Source organism: Anopheles ziemanni (genome assembly GCF_943734765.1).
Source record: "Anopheles ziemanni chromosome X unlocalized genomic scaffold, idAnoZiCoDA_A2_x.2 X_unloc_89, whole genome shotgun sequence".
NCBI classification, from domain to species: domain Eukaryota; kingdom Metazoa; phylum Arthropoda; class Insecta; order Diptera; family Culicidae; genus Anopheles; species Anopheles ziemanni.
The window spans coordinates 65,001-69,454 of NW_026689860.1; positions in this window are offsets into that span (position 1 = coordinate 65,001).

Here is a 4,454-nt window from a genome sequence, read left to right on the forward strand (position 1 = left end):
TAGGGCAAGCTGGATGAATCCATTTTACCCAGGACGGCCGAAGCGGCGTGGACCAGGGGAGAACTGAACCTTATACTTCACACCACAGTAAGTCTACGTGTCCTCTTCCACATAGGGCAAGCTAGAACTAACTATCTTACCCAGGACTGCCGAAGCAGCGTGGACCAGGGGAGGAACACACTTTTCATGGAAACGTAAGGCATCCATGACTGCCATAACGTAAGCCGCCGCTGTGCGCGTATACCCGTTCCCCGTAGGGAGGAGCAAGCCGCCGCTTAGAGACGAAGCATAAAGTGTCCTCATTCCACATAGGGCAAGCTGGATGAATCCATTTTACCCAGGACGGCCGAAGCGGCGTGGACCAGGGGAGAACTGAACTTTATACTTCACACCACAGTAAGTCTACGTGTCCTCTTCCACATAGGGCAAGCTAGAACTAACTATCTTACCCAGGTCTGCCGAAGCAGCGTGGACCAGGGGAGGAACACACTTTTCATAGAAACGTAAGGCATCCATGACTGCCATAGTGCGTAAGCCGCCGCTGTGCGCGTAAACCCGTTCCCCGTAGGGAGGAGTCAAGCCGCCGCTTAGAGACGAAGTATGAAGTGTCCTCTTCCACATAGGGCAAGCTAGAATGAACTATCTTACCCAGGACCGCCGAAGCAGCGTGGACCAGGGGAGAACTGAACTTTATACTTCACACCACAGTATTGAGTAATGTGCCCTCTTCCACATAGGGCAAGCTGGAATGTTCCATTTTACCCAGGACGGCCGAAGCGGCGTGGACCAGTGGAGGACTACACAATCATGAGGTTTGATATCGACTTGTGTGTTTCAATAGGATACCGATGGTATGGTTTGAACCGATTTGATTTAGCCATTCTGAAGTCATCACTTGGTTGAAGCGCTGAACTAGGGAGGCATCGTTTACATATATATTGGTTTTCGCATGCTCTACTAGGTTAATGTCATGAGGTTGGCTATCGAGCATGCCCAAGTGATGACTTGATTGTGTGCTTGCTTGAATTCTTCACATTTCATACCATCGGTTAGTTGTCGAATCATTCCTCGATCATAACCTTCGTTCTTGGTTCATGTATGCTCTCTTCCACATAGGGCAAGCTAGAATTAACTATCTTACCCAGGACCGCCGAAGCAGCGTGGACCAGGGGAGAACTATACTTTGTCTTGTATGCCCTCTTCCACATAGGGCAAGCTAGAACTAACTATCTTACCCAGGACCGCCGAAGCAGCGTGGACCAGTGGAGGACTATACTTTGTTCATAACACCACAGTATTAAGTATGGTGTCCTCTTCCACATAGGGCAAGCTAGAATGAACTATCTTACCCAGGACCGCCGGAGCAGTGTGGACCAGTGGAGGACTACACAATCATGAGGTTTGATATCGACTTGTGTGTTTCAATAGGGTACCGATGGTATGTTTTGAACCGATTTGATTTAGCCATTCTGAAGTCATCACTTGGTTGAAGCGCTGAACTAGGGAGGGGCATCGTTTACATATATATTGGTTTTCGCATGCTCTACTAGGTTAATGTCATAGGGTTGGCTATCGAGCATGCCCAAGTGATGACTTGATTGTGTGCTTGCTTGAATTCTTCACATTTCATACCATCGGTTAGTTGTCGAATCATTCCTCGATCTAACCTTCGTTCTTGGTTCATGTATGCTCTCTTCCACATAGGGCAAGCTAGAATTAACTATCTTACCCAGGACCGCCGAAGCAGCGTGGACCAGGGGAGAACTATACTTTGTCTTGTATGCCCTCTTCCACATAGGGCAAGCTAGAACTAACTATCTTACCCAGGACCGCCGAAGCAGCGTGGACCAGTGGAGGACTATACTTTGTTCATTACACCACAGTATTAAGTATGGTGTCCTCTTCCACATAGGGCAAGCTAGAACTAACTATCTTACCCAGGACCGCCGAAGCAGTGTGGACCAGGGGAGGACTATACTTTATACTTCACACACTAGCCATACTGAAGTCATCACTTGGTTGAAGCGCTGAACTACGGCGGGGTAATCGTTTACAGGTTATAATCATATAGCTGCATGCTCATTAGTAGATAATGGAATATTGTATGGCAATATGAGCATGCCCAAGTGATGACTTTGTTTCAAGCTCAACAGGTAGGGTATTGAGTCCTCTTCCACATAGGGCAAGCTAGAATGAACTATCTTACCCAGGACCGCCGGAGCAGCGTGGACCAGTGGAGGACTCTATACTTTATACTTCACACCACAGTATTGAGTACGACTTGCATAAAGCCCCTAATGAGAACCACGAGGGCTCTCTCAATGTAGAACCACGAGGGCTCTAGTACCGATTCTCTCGGTACGGCTTGGTCCGTGTTCCTTTATGCTTGTACTCTAAGTATTAAGTATTGTGTCCTCTTCCACATAGGGCAAGCTAGAACTAACTATCTTACCCAGGACCGCCGAAGCAGTGTGGACCAGGGGAGGACTATACTTTATACTTCACACACTAGCCATACTGAAGTCATCACTTGGTGGGGGTGAACTACGGCGGTATCTATCGTTTTGGTTCGGTCTATATAGGGTCGCTTGCATGCTCATTCGAATATAATGTAATTGTGTATGGCAATATGAGCATGCCCAAGTGATGACTTTGTTTCAAGCTCAACAGGTAGGGTATTGAGTCCTCTTCCACATAGGGCAAGCTAGAATGAACTATCTTACCCAGGACCGCCGGAGCAGCGTGGACCAGTGGAGGACTCTATACTTTATACTTCACACCACAGTATTGAGTACTTCTTGCATAAAGCCCCTAATGAGAACCACGAGGGCTCTCTCAATGTAGAACCACAAGGGCTCTAGTACCGATTCTCTCGGTACGGCTTGGTCCGTGTTCCTTTATGCTTGTACTCTTAGAAAGTCTCAACCCGGAGGTCTTGACTTTGATTGTCATAGTTGGACTACGACGGGGCATCCGACCATTGCTGATCGAACACCCCTGATTCACCATCTTTCGGGTAGGCGGTACGCGTACCTCCGGACGCGGAAGTCTCAACCCGGAGGTCTTGACTTTGATTGTCATAGTTGGACTACGACGGGGTATCCGACTCATCGAATACCCCAGAAGCACACCATCTTTCGGGTAGGCGGTACGCGTACCTCCGGACGCGGAAGTCTCAACCCGGAGGTCTTGACTTTGATTGTCATAGTTGGACTACGACGGGGCATCCGACTCATCGAATACCCCAGAAGCACACCATCTTTCGGGTAGGCGGTACGCGTACCTCCGGACGCGGAAAGTCTCAACCCGGAGGTCTTGACTTTGGTTGTCATAGTTGGACTATGACGGGGCATCCGACCATTGCTGATCGAACACCCCTGTTACACCATCTTTCGGATAGGCGGTGCGCGACACCACCGACGCGGAAAGTCTCAACCCGGAGGTCTTGACTTTGTATTGTTGGATAGTCCTCTTCCACTATAGGGCAAGCTGGAAATATTCCATTTTACCCAGGACTGCCGAGGCAGCGTGGACCAGGGGAGAACTTCACGGAATCTTCAGGCATCCATGATTGCCATAGTGCGTAAGCCGCCGCTGTGCGCGTCAACTCGTTCCCCGTGAGGAGGAGTCTAGCCGCCGCTAAAAGACGAAGCATTAAGTGTCCTCATTCCACTATAGGGCAAGCTAGAATTAACTATCTTACCCAGGACCGCCGAAGCAGCGTGGACCAGGCGAGGACTATACTTTATACTTCACACCACAGTATTGAGTACGACTTGCATAAAGCCCCTAATGAGAACCACGAGGGCTCTCTCAATGTAGAACCACGAGGGCTCTAGTACCGATTCTCTCGGTACGGCTTGGTCCGTGTTCCTTTATGCTTGTACTCGCGGAAAGTCTCAACCCGGAGGTCTTGACTTTGATTGTCATAGTTGGACTACGACGGGGCATCCGACCATTGCTGACCGAACACCCCTGATTCATCATCTTTCGGATAGGAGGTGCGCCCACCTCCGACGCGGAAGTCTCAACCCGGAGGTTCGGACTTAGAGTTTTTCCCATTTAAAAGTTTTTCTCTTAGCCATACTGAAGTCATCACTTGGTGAACGATTGAACTAGGGCGGGTTAATCGTTTATAGGTATCATGTGGTTTGCATGCTCTCTTAGGTTAAGGTCATGTGGTTGGCTATCGAGCATGCCCAAGTGATGACGCTTGCTTGATTTCTTCATGATTCCCTGTTATATAGTGTAATCATTCGAGAACAGGGAATCTTTGGTTTTGCTCAACAGGTATTGGATGTCAACTTGGTATCTAGATCGCATTAAGTCTCAACCCTTAGGTTCGGACTTGTATAGTGACATCTTGTTACGGTCTTGAGTCTCAACCCGCAGGTTCGGACTACTTAGTGTTTGATCGAATATAATATGGCAACTTGTGCCTAAGTCTCAACCCG